Source organism: Sus scrofa, chromosome 7, assembly GCF_000003025.6.
Source record: "Sus scrofa isolate TJ Tabasco breed Duroc chromosome 7, Sscrofa11.1, whole genome shotgun sequence".
NCBI classification, from domain to species: Eukaryota; Metazoa; Chordata; class Mammalia; order Artiodactyla; family Suidae; genus Sus; species Sus scrofa.
Window position 1 is genome coordinate 92,083,399 of NC_010449.5, and position 13,234 is coordinate 92,096,632.

A 13,234-nucleotide genomic window follows, 5' to 3' on the forward strand; every position below is an offset into this window, starting at 1 on the left:
ATTTTATATTTTTGTATTGATGTAGATAATTAGTAGAAAGGGAAAATATGATAATGCTGGAGAGAAAAAAAAAGAACACCGCTAGTGAGTGCAAAGACCTGGCGAATGTATGAAGGGATGATATACAGATCTGTATAGATGGGCCGGCCTTAGGTTGAAGCAGGACTGCTTATCCACTGGAACGGAGAATAAGGATGACTACATGAGTATAAATGCAGCCACATCAGTAGATTTGGTGAGGAGAGGATTAGGTGGTTCTCTTCTTTTTTTTTTTTTTTTTTGTCTTTTTGCTATTTCTTTGGGCCGCTTCTGCGGCATATGGAGGTTCCCAGCCTAGGGGTCTAATCGGAGCTGTAGCCGCCGGCCTACGCCAGAGCCACAGCAACGCAGGATCCGAGCCGTGTCTGCAACCTACACCACAGCTCACGGCAACGCCGGATCGTTAACCCACTGAGCAAGGGCAGGGACCGAACCCGCAACCTCATGGTTCCTAGTCGGATTCGTTAACCACTGCGCCAGGACGGGAACTCCAAGGTGGTTCTCTTCTTATGGCTTCACTTTTCTCTGAGAAGAAAGATATGAGATGGTCACCAGAGACTGTGAAAGGGGAAAGAAATGTTGGAGATTGGAGAAGACATGAAGTAGTCAAATAATCTTTATACTTTGCTACCAGTGCCTTTGATTCCTTAATGATTTCATGGGAAAATAGATATCAGGTCTAGATTTGATAATTTATTCAACAGAGAGAGAGCTCAGAAAAAGATGATAAAGAAGATATGGTACATGTATACAATGGACTATTACTCAGCCATAAAAAAGAATGAAATAATTTGCAGCAACATTGATGGAACTAGAGATTACCGTCCTAAATGAAATATGTCAGACAGAGAAAGACAAATATATCACTTATATGTGGAATCTAAAAATGTCATACAAATGAACTTATTTACAAAACAGAAACAGACTCACAGACTTAAAACAAACTTATGGTTACCAAAGGGGAAAGGTGGGGTAGGGAGGATGGACTGGAGGTTTGGGATTAGCATATGTACACTGTGATATATGGAATGGATGGTCAATAGGGACCTGCAGTATAGTACATGGAACTCTACCCAATATTCTGTAATAATCTATATGGGAAAAGAATCTGAAAAAGAATGGATATGTGTATATTATAACTGAATCTCTTTGTTATATGGCAGAAATTATTACAACATTGTAAATCAACTATACTTCAATAAAACTTTTTAAAAAAGATTATAACTCCCGAAGTGGCTGCCAGCTCTGTGAGCAAGGGAAAGTGGGATTTACTAAGAAGGGATAAAATGTTGGTGGTCAAGCGAACCACCTCTGAGCATTCTGCTCCCTCTGATTATATCTCCCCAGTACAATGTGTGGAGGGAGGAGCCTATCAGAGCCTTTGCCTCCTTCCTAGTTGCTCCATTTGGCTGAAGTTGTGGGGTTCAAGGGCATCATGTTTCCCAGCTCCACCAGGGGCAAGGCTGATCCAATTCATTCTGTCCCTTACTGGGTTGCTTAGAGACTCTTAGCAAATAAACTAAGTAAATCATCATTCCACATTCACATTATGCCTCTTTCATATTTGTGAAAGAGTTCTTAACTCCTGTCTGCACATACTACAGACCCAACAGCTGGATGCTCAGGGAAGAAGAATATTGATTAGAGAACTTCCCAGATGGTATATATCTGGTATATTCCCTGGTAGGTTATTGAATTCTGCTCAAATGCTGTCAATATGCTGGGGTTAATTAGAATTCTTATATTCTAAGATCGTTGCTTGGTGTTCTGATAACTAGAAAGAAAATAGCTGGGCTTGTGGATGATGAAGTTCTGGAGCTTCTGAAAAGAATGGCAACATGAGAGCCAAACTGAACTTTCTTCCCACGTTAAGTTGGCAATATTTCCTTTTTATGGCACTTTTCACTGCTTCTCCCCAGGAATCCAGCTGTGATGGACTATAGTCTTATGCTTAATGATATGTTCTTTTTTGTGTATTTTTGTTTTTCTGCCAGTAAATGAAGTAAATAAAGTGATACAAATAGTACTATAGTAATTAAATCAAACCAGTTTCTTTGAGACAGGCTGTGTGTGTGTGTGTGTATGTGTGTGTTTCTTCATTACTTGATAATCATCCAGTTATTTGCCATGGCTGACTAACTTAAGCATGTTGCATTTTTCATCTTATTTAATCCTCAAAACTAATCTATCATTGCCATTTTCCAGATAAAGACATGAAGGCCCGGAGAGGCTTAAATAATCTGTTTAGGACCACATATCCAACAAGTGGGAGAGTCAAGAATTTAACTCTGCTATCTCTATTTTCAAAGCCAGAAATCTTTCCAATACCACATTACTTATTATATGGTCAGTGATAATAATGGCTTTGCTATTTGCATTTATGAAACATCTTTAATTGAAATTCTTTTAAACACTAGGGTCTTCTTTGTGATTTGGAGAAAGGAAGGAAAGAACCAACATTTAATAGATACCTTATATGTGTCAGATGAAATTTTAGGCACATTCACATGCCAGACAGGTTATATTATCTTCATTTGACAAATGAGGAGCTGAAACTTAACAAAATTAACTAAGTTACCCAGTGTCATAGCTCACAAAGGAGTTCAGAGTCAATCCTGGAACAGAGTTAACAAATGCTAAACTCTTTTGGAGCAGGGAGCGAGTCTGTTTTTAGTCCCTGTTGTATCCATAATGCCCAATACAGGATCTGACTCTGGCACATAGTAGATGCTCAAGAAAATTCATTAAATAAATAATGATTGAATCTGCTGTAAGCTGTAGTTAGAATGCATCAAATTTTGTCTTGTGCTTTCTGGGGTCTTCCAGTGAATGTTGACATGACATGATAGAAGGTTCTGAAAATGAGTCAGTGAATGCAAGTATGTTTCTGATTACACAACCTTTGCTCTTCTCCTGGCTGTGCAAGCTCAGTGATGGATTTGCTTTTCTATTGTTGGGAAAACTGAGGCACAGAAGTCACACTGGCAAAAATCTGGCAAGTCAGTGGACAATTTATGGCACAAATAAAAGACTTGAGATTCTCATCTTCACAGCCCCAACCACTGAATGACCCCTTTGGCCCTGGTGGGGTCATAGATTTCCATAAATCTGATACTTAATCATTTAAAGAGACGGCAATGTATCTTAAATACACACCTTCTTATGGACATGACACACTTAGCACAGATGGTCTCAGAAGTTTTTCCTGGCTTCCCCTACCCTAACAGTATCTAGTATGTTAATGTCAATATTAGCTTTACTGTTTTAGGTAACTTTGGTATGCTTCTCATTAGCTGGAACCGTAAAGAGCTCAGTTTTACCTGCGCTGAGGGATCGCTAAATTCCTACTGGCATCTGAGCGCACAGTCCCATGTCGAAAGTGAGGTCATGTTTCTCCTGGATTGTGCCTGTATCTGATGAGCCTGGGCTGGCGTGAATCCGAGACAATGAAATAATCACACCCATTAGCTCACCAGGGCCCCGTTAAGATGTGGCCTGGCTTTCCATCCATTTCTCCTGCTTGGAAAAACTGACACAGTCATGGTTTGTAAAGGTTAGTGGAGATGGAACGGTTTCAACCACCGAAACTCAGCACTACCCTATTGAGGCTTGAGACCTGCCTGCTGCGTGATCTCGGAAACGGCACTTCAGGAGCCAGGGTGCAGGGATCTTCTTTAATCCTCTTGTGTGCGGTGGTAAAGCTGAATTTCCCCAACACTCTCTCTCCCCCATCCCAGCTTCTGTGGCTCGTGGGTCATTCTGGAGCAGTGGTTCCCAAACTCCTCACTGTTTATTCTTTTCCTCTCTACAGACCCTACATTTTGAAGGTTTGGGTCTGGGAAACACATCATAAGGGTGAAATAATGATTCCACGTTTTTGTTGACACCACATGGCATCAGCCTGCATCTTCTGCCTCAGCTCTTCCTCCCGTGGTGCTTTCTTAGGGCCGCCTTCCCAGACCCTGTGACCACTTCTGGTTTGTGGCCTCCAGCTACACCTCACAGAGTGCCTTTGGCCTCACCCGCAGGGCTCTTTTCACAATTATAACTAACTAACTACTTGTGTAACCATTTGCTTGTCTAGGCTTCAGGCTCCAGGAACACAGGGATCACTCCTGTCTTGGCCACAGCTGTTTCTTCAGTGCCTAAGTCTCTACTTGACATACTGGGGGCATTTGAGAAACATTTGCTGAATGAATGAATGAATGAGCTGGCTTAATTCCAGCTGGGGTGGGGAGGAATTTGTCTCTTACCTTGGATTGGGTAATTGTATCCTGTGTAAAGTTGATAGGATTTTTGAAATGTTGGCAATGGCTTGAATGAAAATCTCCAAACTTAGAATAAAGGTTAACTCTGGATGGGAGAAAAGATGGTGCTATTGGGGAGGGTTACACAAGAGGCTTTCAGAATACTGATAAGGTTCTGTCTCTTAAACTGAAGACTCCTCAGGATTCAAAGGCCCTAGACTCATTCCTGAACTAGGGGGACATGCCACATAAGCCACCTGTGATTTTATTCCATGCAATGCAAAAACCACCTAAGGATTTTGTAAAAAGTGAGGGTGTTATTAAAGTAGCCTTATACTTTACAGCTTTGAAAACTACCTAACTGCTTTGAAAACTATCTGTTTTTCCTTGGTCACATCTATGAAGACATGCAAAGCCCCTGCAAACAAGCTATCCTGTCTCACCCTTTGTATCTATTACCTCTTGAACCCATCTCACTTTCCTAAACTGCCTGTTAAAACCAAATTAAAAACAAAAAACAACCCAGTCACAGTCAGTTGAGCACCTACTGTGTGCTTTGTATTATAAGCTGTAATTAAAATACTTTGAGTCTTGTCCTGAGCTTCCTGGGTTCTCATGTTTAAGAATGAGAACGTTAATGGAGAACGGTCTGATGTCAGGGCAGTTTTTGTTTGTTTGTTTGTTTGTTTGTTTTTTGCCTTTCCTGATGACCTGATGCCCTCTTGAGTGGGTCACAATCTTTGGAACTGTCAGAGATATCTTGGAAAAGTCGCAGCACCTGCCAGCACAGTTGGGTGGGGACCCAAGTTGGAGGACTTGTGCCATGTTGCTCACTGGTATCAAAGACCCCCTGATTCCAGAAGCTTGTTAGGCCCAGCTCCAGGGGAGTGTCAAGGCTGGGAGGCCCAGTCAGTCCTCTCGTCAGATTGCCATCAAAAGTTACTTGATAAATCAATAAGACTGAAAATATTCTTGGCAGTTTAAACAGGCAGAGGTAAGAACATGCTTTCTGCAGTAACAATGAGTTTATTATGCAAAGGCCGGAAGTGACTCCACTCATTGACTGGCTAATTATACATAACTCAAGGGCCATAATGCTTTAGCCCTTATGTGGAATATTCATAAAGCACTTGAGTCCAACTCCAATAAGGAGGAGGAATGCATCCAGGGAGATTGCAGGGTAACGTCTGGGAATGCAGAGAGTATAGGATGTTACTGGTCTGAATGGAAAGGTTGAATGTATTATTGAGTTTTGCAAACAGATTCTTGGAAAACAGATTCCCTAAGTCTTTCCCCGTTTTCAGATGGGATGTAAAACTAGAAGCCTTAACCTTTACTTGCGGTTGTCTAAAAATCTACCCTATTTTTCTAAGGAAGGGAAGCAGTTGCCTTAACACCTTGGCCCAATTCCCAACGTGTACAGGGTGGCCCATTTAAAACAGGCCCATGGATGCTTCAGAGTGAGGAAAGGGGTTTGCTGTAAAGCGCCATGTGTATGTGGGTGTTTAATGAATATGAGCTGATTAAATTGGCCACCCTGAATTATAACCTCATACCTTCTGTAGTTCCTCTCCGGTTTTGAGCTTGAGACGCTATTCTTCCTACTTTTCTGCCTCAACTTGTTAGGCAGAAATGCCACCACTATTAAAACTGTTAGTGTTTTCCACCCAAAGTCTCTGTGTTTCAATGGTGCACCAAAGACTCTCTCCTTGGAAATATCTCTCTTACAAATTGCTCCCCCAGCCGCAAGGATGTTCCGCATTACCCACACCCACGTCACCTCCCCTTCAAACCTTCTCACCTCCATCTGCTTCCCTGTGCCTGGGCTAACACAATACCAGTATCTGTCTGGAGCAGATAGTGAGCTCTGGCGCGAACAGAGGAGGACTTGTCTAAAGAAGGCAAAAGCTCTGCTCTGGAAATCAGGTGACCTAAGCTTCTGGCTTGCTTTTGCTAATAGCCATCTGTGTGGCTTGGGGGAGTCCCTGTGTCTTCACAGGCCCACGTTCCTTCATTTGTAAAAAAGAAGGCGTGAGACAAAAATCAATATTTCTCAAATTAGGGGTTGTGGATACTTGGGGTCTGCACATTCTATAGGCTTTTTGATTTTTTTTTTATTATAAAAACAATGCTTTGCCATTAAAAGACATTTTCGAAAAGTGAATCTTAAGTTTCTTAAGATGATGATTCTGAAACTCAAAGGTCTCCCAGCGGTTTTTAAATGTGTTTTGGTTGTCTCAAATAATTTTTCCCCTTTAAAAGGAGTCCATAGATCATTCCAGTTTGAGAAACCCTGGACTGCTTCCATATATCCATAAAATGGATATAGAGGTGGGACAAAATATTAGCTTTCACTTTCTTATCCTCATCCTATGCGACCTAATTAGTGTAGGACCACCCCAATATGTTTGAGTCTTTTAGCATGTGGGTTTCTTCAGTTTTCATAACTGAAATATTCCGTTTTCAGTCACTAGCTATTAATTCACGAAGTGCATGTTTCTCCCAATAGCTACTCATCTTTCCCTGTAAGACTCATAGTGAATTTATAGGTCATGGACCTGGTTGAGATCACCTTCCTTTATCAAGGCTCCTATGTTGGTTGAAATGATGAGCTACTCTCATCCGTAACCTCAAGACTGAGCAGTCACAGCAGGAGCATCATATGCCTTCCACTTTCACAGCATACAAAGTGACTTCGGTGTTCCCATCGTGGCTCAGTGGTTAACGAATCCGACTAGGAACCATGAAGTTGCGGGTTTGATCCCTGGTCTTGTGCAGTGGGTTAAGGATCCGGCATTGCTGTGAGCTGTGGTGTAGGTCGCAGACATGGCTCGGATCCTGCATGGCTGTGGCTGTGGCTTTGGCCGGTGGCTACAGCTCTGATTGGACCCCTAGCCTGGGAAACTCCATATGCCGTGGGTGCGGCCCTAGCAAAGACAAAAACAAAAAAACAAACAAACAAAAAAAACCAAAGTGTCTTCTTTCATGTACACTATCTCTTTTATGAATTCTCAGTGCCATCTCGTTTTGTAAATGAACATTTTACAGATGAAGACACTCAGGCCCAGAGAGGGTGCCTCATATCTTCCAACTGGGTTTCCTTGTTCTTCCCCCAAATGCTTCTTCATCCAATAATATAAACGGCTATGCATGGGGTAGCTGTTATTAGCCGTATTTTTCCATCGCTATTTGTCCCAGGAAATCCTAAGTGGAGCGTCTCATTTGAGGATAGACTAATATTCCCAGGCTTCTTTAGCCTGACACGAGTCACCTGACATTATTTACTAAAAGCCTAGCTGGTCTCACCCCACCTAGTTCCTGGTACACAGAAATTACTCAACAAATATTTATTGGATAATGCATGAATAGAAGAAATCTTTTTAAAAAAATCATCCTTCTGATCAAAATGTATGCACTGGAGATAATTTGGGCTGTACAAATTTTTGCCCACATTTTTTCAAGTTCAAAGTCAATAGGATTTGCTCACAGACTGCCAAGTACTCGAAAGGGAAAAGAAGAGGGAACTGCTGAGAGGCAGGCATGCTGGTCGGCCAGCGGAGGAAACCCCCTTTCTGGCTTGATTTACCTTCCTGCCTGCAACTGGTTTCTAAGGCGCAGAGTGGATATGAGACATGGTGTCCCTTTGTTTCCCTGGAGTTGACTGAAATACTCTCTGTCATCACAGGGAGAGGAGAGAAAGGCTGTGTGTGGGGTGTGTGTGTGTGTGTGTGTGTGTGTGTGTGTGTGTAGAGTACATGCAAAGGCAGATACATGTACCCAACTTAGAAGGTGAGGGTGGGGAGCAGAAAAGTTGGTGGGAAGACAGTGTCTGTGGTCAGGATACGTCTGCATGGGAAGAGGAGAGATGTTTTGTCTGCTCCTTCCATGGTGTGGTTTGGCTGCTTACCCTTTACTTCCCAAGAGAACTATTAGTGACCAGGGACATCACGTTTTAATCAAGGCGGTTCTCCCGGGGCTGGTAAGCGAGGCTCCCACGGGTGTGGTGAAGTTAGCAGGCTGAAGACGGAGGCTGCTGCTCACAAAAGGATCCACTCGCCCCCTTCCGCTGTTGGCGGCCGCAGCGGTGTCTATAAACATAGCGTGTGTCCTCACATACTCGTAAATGCTAGTTATTGTCCTGTGATGGCATTGTCTCTGAAAGTGGATTGCCTGGAAAAAGTGATTCCACTTCATTTTTATATACTCATTGTTCCTGGAACCACTTCCTGAAATTCCAGGCTTTGCTTTTGCCGTCCTTCTCCTAAATTGCCTCCTTCTCATTGCCCCAGGGTTCTGGAGGTATTCTCGCGCTCGAGAATGTTTCTAAGGAGCTTCTGGGAACTGTGTAGAATTGTCTGGCTCTGGTTGGCCAATGAGGAGGCTACTTTCCCTCCCAATTATTCCTGCCCGACAGGGGTTATTGGTCACAGGAAAAGCGAAGGATGAGAGGGGACCAAAGTGCAATTGTGGAGCGTAGTCACCCATCCAGACGGAAACACACACGATTAGCTGACCACACTCATGGTCTTGGAATGACGTCTCACTTGGGGAGAAAAAGCCAAGGATTGTGGTTAGTGCCCCAGCAGGCCCCAGATGGTTGGAGTGAATCTACACCTATGCTTTCTGCCAGGTAGTTTTCATCGGTTTCCTCAGGATGTCAGTGTGTGTGCATAATTAAGAGGATTTAATCATATTATAATTCCCCACAGACGGATGGAGCGGGGGCTGGAGTAGGGATCCCTGGCTTTTAACAGACCCGGCGAGAGTCATCGGTTGAAAAAGAAACCCAGACAAGCCAAGTCTCTGGGCCACGTCTCTGCCAGAATCCTCAGAAGCTGGGCTGCCACCACCACCCCAGTGCCATTTCAGTGAAAACGTAATTCAAATCTGTGGTTGCAATCTCAGGGTTCTTGATGTTAGGTTAGACTTCTTGGATCGAAGGAGGAAAACCGTGTGCTAATTCTCCCTCCATCAAGACTGTGTTTGGAGAAACCCACGTGGGGCCACCTTCAGTTTGAAACAGTAGTGACTCCAGTCTTGTCAAAATAAATGAGGCAGGCATTTCAGTCCTTCTAAGTTAGATCTAATCAACAGAGGGACTTTGGCCAACATCTATTGATAGGCTTCTACATTAAAAGAGCAGAACCTAAGCCATGAAATCAGTTTCATGTTTATTTTAAATCCCTCGATTTTTCCAGTTTCCCTATATATTCTCTTCTACACCCTATCAGTTGCCAAACTTAGCTGCTGGAAGTGAATTTCTTATTCTGGAGGAGGAAACCAAGTCCCTCTGACAGTAAGTGACTTTTAGCGTCACACAGCAATTAGCTAGTTTAGAATCTGGCCCACCAGAATTCTAGTCTGTCCCTTTTACCAGAGAGTCAGCCCTGAGAAATGTATTTTTCCTTGTCGCTTAATTTTGCTAACGTGAGCTGCACTTAAAGCAATACTGACTTTATTTGCTAATCTCCTTCAGTTGATCATGGTGAATATTTATATGCCATAGAGTAGAGTTTCCTTATAATGATTCTAAAACCATTTCTTCATCCAGTCACTCAAAGAATAGCAATTGCAGATGACACTTAGGCAGGCAGGCTGCTAAGTCCAGTCCCACAAAAACTTTATGTTCTTTATTTTTTAGTTTTTTTATTTTTTGGCTGTGCCTGTGGCACGTGGATATTCCTGGCCTGGGGATTGACCCATGCCACAGTAGCAACCTGAGCTGTTGTAGTGACAGTACTGGATCCTTAACCCACTGTGCCACTGGGGAACTCCTTAATACTCTTTAAATGTCACTCAAAATAGTTAATTTGCTCACCAATGTGAATGAAATTAAGATTTCAAGGTTATATTTCCTTATCTGGCTTTAACTTGGACCAGCCATCTCACTGATTGGACCAGTAGAAAGGCATTCTAATTATTCTAAAAACCACTTTATTTTTTTATTTTATTTTTGTCTTTTCTAGGGCCGCATCCACAGCATATGGAGGTTCCCAGGCTAGGGGTCGAATCAGAGCTGTAGCGGCTGGCCTACACCAGAGCCACAGCAATGCCAGATCCGAGCCACATCTACGACCTACACCACAGCTCATGGCAACGCCAGATCTTAACCCACTGGGCGAGGCCGGGGATCGAATCTGCAACCTCAGGGTTCCTAGTCAGATTCGTTAACCACTGTGCCACAACGGGAACTCCTAAAAACCACTTTAAAGACATGTTCTTCTGATGGTATGTGGATAGCTTCCTGGGACATGAAGGTGACCTGGTTAAAGCCTGAAAGGACTCCTGGGGACAAGTTGGGGGGGTGGTGGGAACCTCTTGTTAAATCACTAGCACGCTGACTCATGGCTTTTGGGCCCATCCCTGCTGGTCTTTAGACTCAGAACGCTGTGCTTTCTGATACCAGCTGGACTTTTTATATTCATTGTATTCCTTTACTTTACTCTAATCCTTCTTTCCAGATAAGAAACCAACTGAAAAAAAAATCAATTAATTCTTCACTTGCTCTTGAATTTCTCCCCATTGGAGCATCAGTGCCTCTTTGCTGCTGATTCTCCTTCTGTATTTTATTCTCTTTGGATGCTTCTGAGTTGGAGTCTTATTAATAAGCAAGATAAAAATACAAGCTAATTATTTAACTGGTTTTTTTTAAACAAGCTAATTAGTTACCTTTTCAAAGCATCGGCCGTAAGTTTACAATGTTTCCCATTCAAGCTTTTTCAGAATTTTTAGCCCTGTGGTGTATCCTGGTGTACCGCTTGTTCTCAACCTGGAATGGTCGTGCCACTCCAGGGGCTATGAAGCTGGAGGGGGATGCTTCTGTAGGCCACCCCTAAACATCCTACAGTGCATAAGACAGCCCCCTACAACCAAGACTCGGTCCAGCCCCAAATGCCAGCAGTGATGAAGCTGTGAAACCGTATAGTGTACAACGCAGGAAATGCAACTGAACTAGATGAGGATAGCGCACCAGTTTCACTTCTTCAGGATACCCTCCTCTTTTTACGGGGAGGTTGTGTCTGGTTACTTCCCATGAACAACAGCTGGCCCTTGGGGTTGGCAAGTGTGTCCCACAGTGAAGGTTCCACTTCTAGAGAGGTTGCATTCGGTTCCCTCACAGTGTTACTTTCCATACCCAATGCTCAAGGTCTCCACCAGCATATTTTGCTGCCCCTCATGATCAGGTCTATGGTCAGGAGTAGAATATAAACATTTCCCCAGACATCCTTGGGTCTAAAGTTGACTCTGCTGGCTGGCAAGCCACAGACCTTCCAGCTGACGCTTTGACTATATGAGTCCTGGGGCCCTATTCTAGGAAGACAGAGGTAAGCGGGTAGTGACCCCGCTGGGTGGGGAAGTTTGGGAGATGAGCAGGGATGAGGTGTATACTTTTTGCTTCAAGCGTCTTTCTCAATATCCCTATTTAGGCCTATTGAATAATTCAGTGACCGCTTCAGTTTCTTCTCATGAGTCAGCTTTTCACTTTGTGAAAGCAAAACCCATTTGCATCAGTGAAGTTTCGCTTAATTTTTTTAAGTTTCTTATTACCTTATTGAAGGTGATAAATAGGTAAACTTTGGGTTGGGGGGTGGGGGGGACATTTACCAAAATGCTTCAGTCAGGGATTTATTTTAAAACTTCTTTTGCTTCCCAAGGGTCTTCGGTTGTTTACCTACTGGAGTTTGATTATTAAAGAGATTATTGTAAAAATGAACCAACTTTTGAAAGTATGAGACAGGATTTTCCAATATGGCCCAGTCCTGGCTGGCCTCTGTGCCAGGTGAGTCTCTGAGCAGCTGGCACAGTAATGCCACCTGGAAACAATGACCATTGAAAAAGAAACAGGGAAAAAAGAAAAAACTTTAAAAGAGCAGTAAATAAACTGTAAAGCAGTTGTTTGCCTCCCCCAGTGTCAAAGTCTGCTCTCGGTATGCGCGAGCCTCATTTATCGCATGTGATAAATGCTTAAGAAGGAAACTGTTCCACAGTCTATAGCTCTGACTAAAGGAAACTTATTTGGGGGTCAGAATAAAAGTTCCCTTTTCATGTGTTCATCCGCAGGTTGTAAGTTATACCCCTATGAGCATTCTTGCAGCTGTGTACCTTTTATGCAGTTGTTAGGAATTATATGTCGAGTATACAATCACAAGAATTCAGTCAAATTAACTTGCCTTTTTCCTGGAACCAAAGGTCAGTGTCTCTCTAGAGACCTCCTCCCCTCCCCTGCACCCCACCTGTGGGCTACGGTTATATTTAGAAAGCATGTCACAGCTTTTTTATTTTATTTTATTTTTTTTAGACAGGATGGTTTGTCTGTGACCATGATCTTCCAAGATGGACAGAGAGGGCTGGGTCGTTAGGTAGTGTGAGGACGGGGGAGAAGCTAGTGGGAGCTGGTTGCAAACAGAGACGGGAGCGTTAAGTTACTGCAATGGCCATCTGTCTCTGTTTTGCTAAGTCATTAGCTCGGACACCACATTGTGTTCCTGCTCACGTCCCCTGGCTATGCGCTGGATCCAGGTCTCGGGGAACAGTGGGACTGCTCAGCCTGACTCTCCCATCAGCTGGGCTGCCGCCTCCTGCGATGGGCAGCTTCCCAGGCCTGCAGCCTTCACTGCAGCATCACGTCCAGGCGAAGCCTTCCCTCAGTCCCCACAAGAACAGTGGAAGCTCTGCTTTGGACTCAGCTCATCCTTCCAAAAACTCTTAGAGCCAGTGTGATAGAGTTTGGCCTTTCATCCGCAAGCAGCCGCTTCCCTCCTAGCACCCCCTCAAGGCAATGGCAACTTCAGACTGACCGCCTGGGGAGTTTGAGGGTACCGTGTGTATGTTCCATCAGCCAGGTGCTCCTCCACTCCTCCTAAAAACACTGATGAGCACAAGAGCCCATCAGGAAGCTAAGAATGAGTAAGCCTAATTGGTCCCCCAAGACAATACCCAGGAGGACA

The 13,234-nt window shown here is 43.6% G+C and overlaps 1 protein-coding gene across 9 annotated transcripts in view; it reads left to right on the top strand.

Moving 5' to 3' along the window:
• RAD51B (RAD51 paralog B) overlaps positions 1-13,234 on the top strand; it is a 708,971-nt gene that overhangs the window by 490,986 nt on the left and 204,751 nt on the right. The window lies entirely within an intron of this gene.